Raw genomic sequence first — 14810 nt, 5'->3', positions numbered from 1 at the left:
CGGCGCCCCAATACAACTCAATTTGTTTGAATTGTAAAAAGAACAGATACTACACTAAGCCAAACCATTTTTACTTTCACCTCCTCAATGACCACCACCATTGTTGATCGAAGTAACTGATGCAGGGACGTTCCCGTTCCAGCATACAGACGTCCCCATCCAAAACGAACAGTTCAACAAGCTACCAAAAACTCCTCGTAATCTGTCGCTCAAAAAAAGAAGTCGATTCCACTAAAAAAACGGATTAAAAGAAATATTAACGGAATAAATTAACATGTATACGTTTCCACAAAAATCGATCATCCAATTAACTCAAAAACATTAAAAAAAACTCTGACCTAATTAGCTCCAGTTTCAATACAGATAATGGGTTGAATTGTAATTTGTACTGTAAAACTGAATTGTAATGTGTGCTCTAAAACTACTATCTTCAGTATCCGCTCTTCCTCCAGTTGCTCGCCTTCCTGGGACAATTGTCCTTGTCACTTCCTCGTATTTTGTATGAGTTAGGGTACTTTGTCTAAAAGTGGTACATGATATTAGAGTGAGATGTCCAGCAGATCAAAGAGGGTCAAATCATAAGAGAGTGGCACTGTGATGGGAGGACTTTTGCGGGATTATCCCGTAAGCAAAATTTCATGTATGAGTAAAGTTTGGTTTATTCAAAAATGGTTTGAAATTGACCTTCAATGGGCCGCAATGAAAACACTTCAGAGGAAATACACGAAGCCAAAATTTTGATTTAAGGGTTGCAATAGAATGCAATGGGGTAGGGGGAGGGGGAGGGAGAGCGGTTTTGAACTAACCCCTTCACCAACTTCGACGACGGTGTGGCCTGCAACAGAAGTTGTCCAATAAATTAACTCCTGGCAATAACTTAAGGGAGTAGAACAACAATGTAAGAGTAACGCTGCAATGTGGAGAATGATGCAAAGTGAGTTGTTTATTTTTCTGAGGTGGAAAAACACTAAGATTGGGATTCCCAATGTGGGTAAAACATTTTATGACTCGGGGCTACTTTCTCCTGAGGTTGTTAAATAGTTACACAATAAACCGGTAAAGAAGGATAACATGATGGAAATAGTGAAAGTTATTTTGTCGAGAGAGGGTAATCTGTCCAGAAGGTGTAGTTTCTCAAACAAACTGACAACATTTGGCGAAACATCGGAGGTCTAAAGGTGAGGACAACTGGAGTGACAAGCGGAGTGACAAAAATTTTGGCTTCAAGGCTAGACATCTTCGGATACAGCCATGCTAGTATAGGAGTAACGAGAGTGTAGAGAATTGAGTAAGAATGGGGCTTTGATGACAAGACCTCTTCTGATTGTCGCGATAATATTAATTAGTTTGTACCTATATGGCAACCCAAAACATGCCGACAGCTGGCCGTAAAGTAGCCGCCATTAATTCCCATAACACTGATTGGGATTGAGTGAACAGAAAAAAAATTAATTTCTTTACAAAAATTTTTTTCCAGTGCCAACAGTAGTATCGTATATATACAGGAAGATCGGGGGGACCCCTTCGAGATCCGTTCGGCAGAGGGGGATCCCTGATCCCTTAGGGGAGATCTTTTATGTTAGGAAAGTGGTAATTGTGCTACATGTATTTTTCTGGCGGCTTATTGTTGGTATTGCGCTATTGGAAAGACATTCCAGTTTCAACTTTTCTTGCTTATTTGTGGCAAAACCTAGAAAAGTAGATTTGAATTAAAGATGAATTTATACGTTACAACATATAGAATAGAATTGTTATAGAAACTGTTATAGATAAGAGAATTAAACACGTACAAAAGCATCAAATTGAATAGAAAATAGCGCTTTGATTTGTTAATTAAGAGTCTGATTCTATCGCTTCAAAATCAATAAATGGGTTATACACTGGACGTTCTTCTTCTATTTCATTTTCATCAACAATTTCATCAGAATCAATATCAGACTCTGTGATTGCGGCGGTTCTTACGAAGCCGGGGACAGGAATTTTAGCGTTGTCAGTATTCGTTTCAACAGTGGTTTCAATTTCCTTCTGGTATTCAATTTCGTGCAACTCTCCAGACGACCAGGAACTCAACGATTCATTATCGAAATGGTCGTCTTCGTCGAAGAAATGATCGTGGACTATATTTATGTGACCAAACGGCAGCGTATCGGTCCCATTGTCAAGAATGTATCTTTTATCGTCGAAAGCGTTGAGCGACACTTGATTAATGGTTACTGTGTGGAGCTGGTAGCTGCTAGAAACTATTTTATGGTTTTGCGTGCGGATCAAACGACCAGAGGAGAGAGTTTCTTCGAATCTGTCATGCGTCAGTTGTCGTTGTGCTAATTTTGTGACGCCTATAGCTGATTTCTTTTCCCCGCCATCTAATTTAAAATATTGAACATTAGGAACAGTCCCAACTAACAAGCTGTATATTGATACGTGTGAGTGTGACGAAAACTAACTTACCAATTGCAACTGGCACGCTGGCAAACTCGTCCTTAAACATCAGGACTATATATTCGTTCACTTTGGAGAAGAGCGGGTGCTGTGGTGGATAATTAGAGAAGTCGAAATGTTGCAAAATATGAACTTTTCAGCGTATATCTTCATAAACGTCTATTGTATTTATTCGATATAGCAGTGAATCAGTATCCGAGTAGAGAACTTTGCAATCAAAATTTGGCTTCATCACTGTATAATGGAAGTGGAACATGTGTAATTTGGCCAGATCAAGTACACATGCCCCAACTTTAGTAGGTTTGTTCCAATAAAACCGTTTTTTTTTGCAATTGTCATCGCAGCCATGCTTAATCCAAAGATTTTGAACGATTTAAAAAGAAAATTTTGCGCTCTTTGTTGCACACTTTGAGCATTTTGAACAATAAAGACTTGATCACGGTTTCTTTTCAACTCGCACGTTTCTCCGAACGCTGAATTAGACATGCCTTTATAGAACTTTTTGCCAAAAGCAGTACTGGCAGCAATCCGGAGACTTGTACTTAGCTACATGTAAGGTCGCATCCAGTTCGCTTACTCAAATTTTAATGCCAGATGAAGTTTTGTGATTTTGAGCCCCATTAAATTGTAAAATTGTGCAAGCCGATAATGTAGCGTGTAACGGTTTTTAGGCAACAGCGTTTGAACGAATTTTGGCCCAGATGAGTTTCCAGGTAAGTGCATCTGTACCTTCAAATTTTTCTGGTAACTGCTCAGCCAAGAATGTTTGATTTTCAATTTGGATGGCGCCAGAGGGCAATCTGGATGAGCTTCATGAAATTTTGGTGGATAATCAATATCAACTTCAACGATATATCCATGCTGTGCCGTTGACGAAATTTTGAGTACTTCATCGAACGTGATGTGAGCATCTAGCGCAAAATCCTTCAAGGGCAAATGATCGTTCTGCATTACGCCGCCGTAAAGGTTATTTGCGTCTAGCATCAACGCACATGTAGACGGCTTAGAAGCATCTTGGTTCGGCAGATGGCAGTTGTTTGCTTGAAAGAGTCGTTGCTCATAGATTGAAGACACTCCTCCGCACATCATGTTCTCTACAAGTTCAAGTTGTTCTCTCTCGGTTAGCGAATGCCAATCGGGTTTGCACACCTTGAGGAAGGCATCTCCTGATAATTTTGATGCTCCATAGTACCGTGCGCAATCTAAACCGTACGTGTCATAGCAGATATCTTTGAAAGCCTCAAAGACGCACGCCAAGAGCAAAGTGTCACAGGTTAGATAAAGGTCATGGTAGTCGCCGATGTTTTGACAACCAAATTTTGAAAACACTGTTTGAGCTTGATTGTAGTCGGTTTCGCTGGTAGTGACTTCACTGCCATGCAAGGTATTTTTTTGCGTTCCGATGATGGAGACAAGACTTTTTCTTCAAACACATGCTCTGATGTGATGTAGGAATAACAAAAAAAACCTTTTTGGCAGAGAATTTGAAAATCGCTATTGGAGTAAGATTCATACTTAGAGCGTAGAATGTCAAAGCGATTGTCAGGCAGACCAGCTACCAAGGACTCGAGTGATTGGGGCATAAAGTTAAACGAGTCAATTAACCTTATGTATTCGAAGATGGGTGGGTACTTGTTGTCTGGCCTTCGACTCAAAATTTTTTATGAACACTCCGACAGAATGATATACAGTTTTCGTCCGTAGAAGGTATAACTTCAAACTTCGTTTCCGGCTCACACTCTGCTAGTGCGGGACATATATGATGAATATCATACTTTTTGATATTATGACCAATCATTGGTGTAAAATTAGAGGTTCTGCGACGAGTGTTACAGAGTTGGTGCGGCCACCCTCGAAAATGACCATCGTAGTGACAATGGTCAAGAACAAGCTCAGCCTCATCGTTAATTTCGTTTTCACAGATCCAAAATTTTGTGTTAATTTCACGTGTTGGAACAGATCCTCGGTAGGGTCCGCAGAAAGCTCGTTTTCGGTTGTAGATGTCACGCGCCAGTACGTGCAAAGATTTTACAAATTCATTCAAACAGTTGTCACCTCTTTTGAGTTCAAATCAGACAGTACTTGCTTTACCGTGTTCTATGGCTGCTATAGCATAACCACAATGTTCATGTTTTTCAATTGCAACTGTGTAGGAAGTAGAAGGTGAGGGTTGTGCTGTAGCAATTGGAACAAGATAAGATTCTGTGTCAAAGTATAGAACGATAGGAAGAAACCAGCGTGCTTTCCAGTTTGGGAACTGTAGGGAAGTGTTGCTTTCTTTTGGCATAACAATTTATGCTGCCGCTTGTTCACTGCATGTTTTAACATAGTTTTGATAAGTTTCTCTGTTTGTACACAAATGAAAACAATTTCGACAGATACGCTGCGCTGCACGGTGCGCTATACCTTTGAAGTATGCGACAAATCGTTCCAGATTCAAGATGAGAACGTAGTGATGGACATTCTCATCGTGGAGGAGAAGAAGGTCCATTGCGAAGGATTTGTTTGGCTTTTTGGAGACCTAAATCATCACCAAACGTGTTCCCTCGATTCTGTAAACAAAACAGATTCATGAAGACCAATACAGCTTTAACATTTTGATTCGTTTAGCGGGAATATTTGATTTTTATTGATATTATTAAAGAAACACTTATCCGAAAACATCGACGCGAACTTCGTTGGCGTCTTCAAATTATGGGATCCTGTTAATGGGCATGGGCATCTGATAGTCTCCAACTGGCTGTCGTTGCGCATTCTTGTACGTATCTGGATTCGTCTTTTCAATTCCCGATCGACCTTCTGTCAGTAAATTGATTCGATTTTTGATGTGATACGTGGCAATGCAGTTATGGTCAAAATGATTTCGTATGTTGAGCAAGGAACGGCATCCGTTCAGGAATCCAGGTAGAGCTATATATGACGATGCATGCATGGGGGCAAAGGCGGCTATCTTGATTTCCAGTCTGTTTACTTTGCGTAGAATCCATCCACTGCCTTGTGACGAAAACATGAAGAGAATATTCAACATCTTACTCAACATCTTGAAAAAATCTTCGTTTGAGAGTCCGTCCAAGTACACTGTAGTCATTTCAGAGCTAGCAAAGATTTTTATAGCTTGTTGTTCGTTGTCATTTTCGTTTCTTTCTTTGTAGAGATCCAGAGGCACAACAAACTGAACTTTTATGGCTGCATTCGAAAATTCGCTGTTTATAAGGTCAGTCATGATGTCTCTATTGTTCAGCATGAACTCCATGAGATTTTGGTCGTCCTCTGTTCCATCAATAGTGAAAACATGAAGTTCTCCTTGAAAGGAGGATTCTGTTGGTCTTCTGCTTGTTTCACTAGTTCTCGAGGGCAGTCCATGTTGATCTCTCATGTGTGTGGCAAAGGGATCAACAGAATCGAAGCCAATGTAGCAGTAGAGACAACATTGTACTAACGGGTTATGTAGGTTTCCAAAATGTCGTTCAAGAGTTCGTAGATCTCTTGAAGTGAAATCACAGTGTTCACAGCGGTACACTGGCACTCCGACTTCATCTGGATGCAAGTTCCTTTGGTGACGATTGCGGTTGGTGCGAAATGTGAATTTGGCGTTACGAAATTTGCACGAGAAACTCATAGTTGTATCAATTTGAAGAAAAAATGGTTTTGAGTTCGAGCTAAACCAAACCTTCAACATTCTAAAAAAAAACAAACGTCCTGATTGGTTGAATTTGAAAAAATGTTCAAAAGGAAAATTCTAGGGACAAAGTTTCTTATCAATTAGATAACTAAAGGATTACACAGGAGTGAATAATATCATTGTGCAAGGTTCACAGCCCAATTAATTAATTTAGGACATGGATGAAGCTTTAGAAACAACATTTTTAATCCCGTATGAGAGTGTTTAGCATTTTATGCAAATTTAGTCCCTGTTTTATGCAAATTCCATCATTCGCCAGTGAGGGCGTCGATCATGTTGTATGCAAATCCATTTGCATATTTGATTGGTATTCTGGCCAAAGAAGGCTAGAATCATGTCTTATGCAGAGTTGAATTAAAATGCGAAAACCAATGTTTTGCCATAAAATTCGGCATCATATACGTAACTTCTATGCAATAGATGCGTAATTTCTATGCAAGGACGTGTTTTAGCAAGCCCTATATGGTTAAATAGCTTTATTGGTGTTCTAGTGCAACTGCATATCTCTTTTTAGAGATAAAAAAACTTGATTAATACCGTTTTTTAACCAAAAACATTGAAAGAAAAACGTTTTTGAAAATAGTTTTGAATTTTAGTATAACAAGTCTCATCATTGATTACTGGAGGCAGTAGCAGAATCTGTTTAGGGTTGAAAAATTTTGTAAAAGTAAGAAAAAATGTTTTTAAAAATGATTTTTTTTTTGTTTTTTTTGCAATTTATAATGGAAATCATACTTGGCGAAGAGCTAGCTTATGGTCAAAGTTAAGTATCACAGCGTGAGATTTTATGAAGACCAGTTTTTACAGAACTGTGAAAAAACCTCGGCAACACGATTTTTTAAAACATCTGGCAGCCACATGTTTCCAATTGAAAGAAAACAGGTGTTTGCAAAAACCGTGTTTCCGGGGTTTTTTGGCCATGATTTTCATAATCTTTCATTTCTGTCACAAGGCCGCAAGAAAAACTCATTCTGAGTTTCTTTCAGCAAAACAACCACATCATCAATTTTTTTCAATTTGTCTGAGAAATTGACCTTTTTAAGAAAAAAAAGTGTTTTTCCTCTAAAAATTTTTATGAGGCATTTCTAAAGCAACAGTTTCAAAATTTAGGGATAAGCAACACATAGGGATAACATTAAAACGTTAAAAAATCGCATGTTTTCAATTTATCTGAAAGAAAAAAGTTTTTTCAAAATTTATAGTTTTCACAAAATTTTTGCTTTTTTACAAATAACGTTTTTTTCTGTCACAGATATGAAAAAGTTTATGGGGACCGAAAATTTAGAGCGTGTTGTTTTTTCAATCATATGAGATACTTCTCAGTAGTTTCCTTATCAGTCTTCCACTTGTAGGGGATAAGTTGAGGACAAAATATATGACTGAACATAGATTTTGATCTCTGTGACCCGGATATTGTGCTCCTCCAAAATTTTTGTTAAGACGTTTATTGTAGAACACTTTGTGCTCAGCAAAATGTCTCCTTACAGAATTATCCAACTTTTTCGTTTTCATTGTTTTTCTATTCGTTTTTCTTCAAAAATTTGTCAATTTTTCGAGCAATTTGTTCAAAAATGGTTTGAAAATGGGCAAAGACACCACTTTTCAATAAAGTTGTTCGAGTCCTATTTTGTAGACCATATTGCGCTCTATAAAACCATGTTTATACATGTTTATTCATTTGGCAAATATAGTCACATTTACAGGTTTTCGAAAAAAAAAACTTTTTTCTATTTGGCTTCAGTCGTTCGAAATTTTTTTTCAATTTTCAAAAACCAAACTAATACTAAATTTTTATTTTGTACACAAGAAATATTCAATCTTCTTTACAAAATCGAAACAAATTAATCATAGAAACTGACCCAACCTTTTTATAAAACACAATTTTTGGTTATTTCACAGGGTCCAATGGACCTTCTTTTTCTGTTCTTCTGTTTTCATTTTCTGCCTTTGTTTCATGCATGTTTTCCAAAATTGTTGTTGATGTCGTCGAGCCAAACGGTGTTCTGAAGTCGGTCGCAGACAAATTCTGCAGCAACTGACTTGCAGTTGGTAGTGAACCGAAATTCCATGCAATTTTCTCCTCTGTAACCGGGGAAAAAAGAGACGGTGAGCTCCCCGGAGTCACAGTGGCACTAGGATCAGAAGTTGGCGTTGAAACACACCCTCGTGTTGGTGGTGGTGACTCGAGAGAGTGTGGAAGGCCCCATAAATCGGCTAGGTCATTGCAGGCTCGAACTACTCCCAACTGGTTTTCAAAAAAGGGCACGCAGTCACAATCGTATTTGTATAGAAAAGTTCGAGTTTCTTTTGGCAGTGTCACAATGTCATACGGGTAAAGACGATGTGTTAACGACAAAGGTGGAATGAACCCGCCTGAAGTGATAAAGTTTTGACCGCAACCTTAACTCTCCTTTTTGTCCGGCAAGGTTGCAATGAAGTTAATGAATATTTTGGGTATCGTAAGGTGTTCAAGCGTCGTTGTCCAATTCTCCTCTGTCTCGTTTGTTCTTTTTTGTTGGATAAAAACCACAAAGTTTTTGCAAAAAGTTTGGTAGACAATTGTTCGCTCCAATTATTCGCAAAGTTTGAAGAGATAAAAATGTGTTAAAGAATTTCGGATTGCTTTGAATAGAAGATAAGCAAATTGAAAGTTTTTGATAATTGAACAAGAAAAAGTTGTGAAGGCATTTTAAGCGAGAGGATATTTAGTTCACAAATTTTGACTTCTGCTCAGACAGTAGATTTTCAACAAATTTAAAGAGTTGCTGTTTCGAAACTGAAATGAAATAAAATGTAGCGGGAATTTACCCCCATATAGTTTATGTTAGTTAACAATGGTTCCAGTGGCCTCTCTTATCTGCCCCCTGCACACCCAAAGGCCAACCATTTTGACCCGGAATTTCGATTGAAAACATATGTGCTTTATTGCTTTGTCTATAACAGATTTAGGCACACGCCTTAAAACTGCACATGTATTTACAAAATTTAATTGATTGTCAGGTTGTTTTCTCAAATTTAATTGTTTCTCATTAATTTGGACCAAGTTGGATAAGTAGACCACAGACGTGTGACCCACGCATGCCGCGCGCCTGAGGTGGGGAGCACGTTGCTTGTAATTGAAACCACACTTTGGTTCCTTATTACGCGGGAATTACAACACCTAACACGTATTCCCCTCTTATCAGTCAGTTTCTTTGAAACTCGTGGTGTCAGGGACTACTACAAGTGTGTATTTGTGTGTGTGTGTGTGCGTGTGTGTGTGGGGGGGGGCGTATCAAGGCTATGCCAGGAAATTCATCGTGTTGTTCTAAATATAACTCCGCGATATATGAATTATAAGGGAAATACACGGACCTCTGAAGACATTGATATATATAAATCACTTGAAACACCCTTATCAGTACCGATTTGGAATGAATGGTGAACATTTGAATAACTTAACCTTTCGCTAACAGTTGACTAAGTTCTACAACATAAACTTCGAAGCTAATTTGATACAAATGCCTTTCATTGCAAGCAAAGTCAAAGAGTACGGTGATTGCTATTTCGATATATCTATAACAGAAAAGAGGTTGATAAGAGCTACTCTCAAAACCTATGAAAACACCGGGACGTATGTCTTTTTGCAACTTTTTAACAGAAAAGACAATGAATATGAATTTGAACAGAGAATATCCCTTACAACAGAGGAATTTGACAAACTTATGAAAAAAAAAGTGGCAGCATACAAAACTCGGTGCCAGAGTCAGAAGGGGAAAAAAGACTTCTGTTGCTAAAAGACCAGTCGCTAAAAATTCTAAACTAGCGGAAAAAGATTTTGGATACGAATCCGCGTCCTCATCCTTGATTGCTTCCGCAGATTAATCACAATGGTTGAAGCAATGTTTGAACGATCACCAGTTTACTTCAAACAATTTCAGAAGGCGTTCAAATTCTCAGTTTATGAAGAAAAACCGAAGTTAAATGGTGTAAAAAATTTTGCTTTGTGTGCTCATTCTGAAAACCTCTTTTGCACTTTGAAAACTAACCATCACCATGTTTTGGTGGATACATCAGACGTGACAAAGTCTTCAGACAAATCAAAGTTAAAAAAAGCTATACAGTGCCTTGTCTCTACATCACATTCAAGATTTTGTTTGCCAGCTCAAATACCCTAGAGCTGAACGGAGAAATTTTTCAAAAGCTTGTTTTGGCGGTTGAATACAACAAAAATTTGAGCATAGACTCCCACTCAATTCAGAAACTGTTGCCAAACTTCTCTAACGTAGCTGCTAACCAAAAGCTCAACAACAGCAGCCACGTGAACCTGAATAACGACAATCAACGACGACTACAGCAAAGAAGCAGCGCAGTTTCAACTCCATCAAAAGTCTTTGCAAAATTGTATTACAAAGTCCAATAACCGACAAATTCAAACCGATAGATTTGCAAGTGAATCTCTAAAGAGACTTAAAAGTATCTCGTCTGGGCCACACTTAGGTGCTTTCTGCCAAATAATGGACATTTTTTTGAGCGGATATGGTAATTTGCTTGTTGATACTGATGTTTTGTTTGTACGCATAGTGTATGAAGAGAAAATAAAATTTTGAAGAAAACTTTATTCAATTAAGCAGAGTTTCAGTAGAGTGAGTTAAAGCATCATATCAAGAGCAAATCGAATCAAATCAACAAACCTCATTTTTACAATTTTTGTTTTGTTACAAATGTAATGAGCAACATAAATACAAAAAAACACACAAAATGGAGTTTTGTGTTTGTATATGTTGATTTCTAAGCAATTCATACACAGTTTGAATATCAAGCGCAGCAGAGGCCAGTCTGTTGTACAAACATTTGTATGATGTTAGTTTCTGTCCAAGCGGATCAGCAAAAAAATAATTGCCATTCTTCCTACACAAAAGTGTCCAATGTGTTCCAATAGAATCAGAGCTGGATACATTCACAATAATGAATCTGTTCTGTGATATTTTCAAGGGAAAATTATCAGCTGCAAAGACACCACAAAATTAGTACTTTAGAAGTTTACATGCTTGAATCAGGCTGTTTATTTCGTCTTTATCCATTAGTTTGTCAGAATATGATTTTTCGAAACTTTCCGAGCCGAATCGATGAAAATGGTACTCGCTTTCTCACCAATAATGAAAATTTCTGTATTACTTGGCAAGGCAGCTGAAAACTTGAGTGCGATTGAAATCGAACAATTGGTGAGTTTAGGGTGAATAAAATCATGCGACACCTGCTGAGTGCTAGTGAGATCAAACACCATAATAAAATGGATCGGGTACTCGGACAATTTAATTCCATGACCATTGTCAATATAGGCTAAGTCTGACATTGTGTTGAAATATAAGCGTTTTTCATCAGATGTTATAATTGGACTGTCAGCAACAGGAAGTCCATTTCGGTAAATACAAATCTGCTCCAGATTGAATTTACGAAAGTGGAAATGTTTGAGTTGTTTGCTTCCTGAAAATGCTTCATTTGTGTTAAGACATATAGCTAGACGTCGAATTGGCTCCCTGCTGAAAACATCCTCTTGTTTCCAGCTTTATGTGACAGAATCATCTATTGATCGTCGAAAAGAAACTCGCAGCGTCACACCACACAAAAGATGTCGATCGCAAAGAAAAAAATCTACAGCTACTTGTCCATAAAAAGTACATTCGGCAAATTGTCTAACCAAAGCTTTTCGTCTGTTAACTTCAGCTGCCGGAATTGCCCCGGGGTTCTCTTCGTATGAATAACCTTGACATGCCAACCAAGTTGCTTTAGCATCTTTGTTATGAGAAAATTCAGTTTCAATGAAACTTTTGTGAGCATAATTTCCATTTGCATTTGAAATTTTTAATCAGTTGGCAGATACTGTGCAGTCAGAAAAGAGCGAATGTAAAACATTATTGCAGAAGTAAGGGGCATCTGTTTTGGTTACGTCTGCTGCTGCTCCAGCGTCATATTTCAAATCGGCTTCAGAACCTTGAACTACTTTGCATTTGATTTCCAGGAATATTTTTTGTAAGTCAATAAAATTATTTCTGTCTCCAGCCACCTCAATTTCGAGCATGGGTCCGTTAGGGCTGTACACCGGCACTACTTTTTGACAAAACCTACCATCAAAATTACAAGAAGCGCTGTTTTTTCAAACAAATCCAGGGAACTATGTCTTGCCTCTGTTGGTAACATGTTACCGATCATCTTTAACTCTAGCAAAAAATCCGACCGACTTCTTTTTGGCTGTTTGTTTTTTGAAATGACTGTCTTTCTCATATTTTTACTTTTTCTAGCTTTTGAACCAGAACGTTTAGACCGTCTCCGATTCATTCGATCTTGTCGTGTCATTCGCAGTGCTAATAATCCTCCTGTTTGCTTTTTGACTGTATTCGAAATAGTGTTTTTCAACGCCTGCTTTGCGGATTTTTTTGCGATAACATCCACTAACTCTGATACACTTTGTAAGAGAAGCTCTTTTCCGACACGTTTTGCTGCGGGTAGAATGAATTTTCGTGCAAGCGGTAAGGCGATTCGACCTAGGTCACTTGCTAAAGCTCCAAAGCCGCTTCCTCTTTGTCTATAGTGTCCAGAAAAATAAGGCAACGAAGATGCTTGATTGGTATAGTACGATTCCATTGTTTTGATCACCAAATTTTCTGAACTGTAACGTCAATATTACTTTACCGGTCCCTGAAAAGGGGACTAATTGACCTGTTTCGGTACGTAACTCTATGGAAATTGATTGAATCGTTTTTGAAAGTAGTTGTTTATAGTCCAAATTTGAAAAAACTTATCTATGTGTTGGTTCAAGTTCACACACGCTATCGTTTTTACACGTTGTTTTGAATCAATTACTTGTTATAACGGTGCCCTAGCATCACCAACATACTGATACCCGATAATGTTTGTGTAAATGAATATTAGCTTTCCCGCGCACAGATCAGCAGGGAATTCTCCATAATAAGCCTTCGTCTCATCGCTCTTTATTAATTTATTTGATGTAGCTGTATTCATTTGGTACCCAATACGTACATCATGTTTATCTGGAATTTCTGTAAAACCCACAATAATGGGTATTTCTTCAATAGGAAAAGTGATTCCCTCATTTTTACCAAAAACTATTTCGTATTTTCCAGCACTCTTGATTTCGCGAAACAAAAAATTGGGAAGTCCAACTGTTCGCTTGATAGTAAATAAAAGTTGAGCAACAGTGTCAAAGTTTCCAGTCATGAAAGAGAACTGTTCTCCACTGTAAGGTCGAGAAATGACATTGGCATCAGATGAGATTCTTTGTGAGTCCTCGTAACCCTTAAAACTATATGCTATCATATCTCCATTCACAACATGCTGAATTTTGGTCGGAAAAATAATTTCACTTAGAGCTACCCTCCAATCGCCAGATAGTTGAATTTCATCGTTAAAAAAGTTTCTGAACGAAGCTAGTGTGTTTTGATCGAAGATCTCCATCGAAGCGCTAGAAATAACATGTACCGTAAACTCGTCTTCGAATCGTTTACTTCCCATTTTTTAGAAGACTCTCGTACTAGTTGAAGTTTGCGTTGATAGAATTTACCCTGGATAACTTCTTTATCCCCATCAATAAGAGAATACGTGGGAGGATGCAAAGTCGGGATAGATGCGATTTCAAATACCTCGCCAGTAAACGACTGTTTGTAGCCCTTCTCGAAAGAGCCCTTTTTTCACAGTGCGCACAAAATCACCAATATAGAATTTGGGGTTTTGAGAATTTGCAGTCAAAGACACAAGCCTTGGAACGTCTTTCTTTGTGACTTTGTTCGGAGCGAGCTTTATCGTTCGATTTACTCTAGAAGTTATTGTTTTAACAAACGCATCTAATTTATCTAGATATGAAAGAGTCCACTTTTCTTCTAAAAATCTGTAGATTGTAATTTTCAAAGAGCGTGTATTTCTTTCCGCAAAAGCAGACTTTTTCTCACTGAAAGTACTGTATAAATGAATTCGGCGTTCAGTGCATAGGGCTTTGAAGGCACCTAGGAACTCTGTACCATGATCAACCCAAACTTTCTCAGGTTGTTTACGCTTGATCATCTTTTTGAAGACCTGTGCTGTCTCTGTGGTATATTTCGTTTTCAGTGGCTCAACCCTGAGATATCTTGACAAACAGTCAACAACCACAAGCAGATATTTTACACCACGGTTGTATTTTGCAAGTTTATCAACATAATCTAGATCTACGGACCAGATCTCATTTATGTCGTTATCAACATCTTTAAGCCTTGGAAACCTGAGGCAACGTGAACGGTATTTGCTGAAAGATGGTTTCGTTTCCAGATACATTTTAATTTTCTTCATTGATAATTTACTCAAATTTTGAAATCTCTTTGCGCTTCCAAATGACGCAGGACCGTTCAAATAGAGCTTGTCAAGTTTCCGCACATCGTCAATAGATAATCCACTCCTTTCTACGCGCCTTTTCCTCTGTCTTCTCTTCACTTTCATCGACTCTTGGCTTTGCGTTTTTTTTCCTTTGATTCAGATTGTCTTCCTTCTTCCTTTTTTTGTTTTTTGCTTCGGTTGTCTTGATGCAGTTTCCCTTTCATCTTCACTCAAGTCAATTTTTGTGGGTTGTTGTAAATTGTACAAAAAGCTTCTTGTTACATCTACTCCTTAGGGCTCATCGTTGATGTGCAGATTGATAGTCTCTTCACTAATAGAAACA

Source organism: Convolutriloba macropyga, chromosome 14 (assembly GCF_964194025.1).
Source record: "Convolutriloba macropyga chromosome 14, txConMacr16.3, whole genome shotgun sequence".
NCBI classification, from domain to species: domain Eukaryota; kingdom Metazoa; phylum Xenacoelomorpha; order Acoela; family Convolutidae; genus Convolutriloba; species Convolutriloba macropyga.
The sequence above is the reverse complement of the archived record's forward strand: the minus strand, read 5'-3'. Positions refer to the sequence as shown.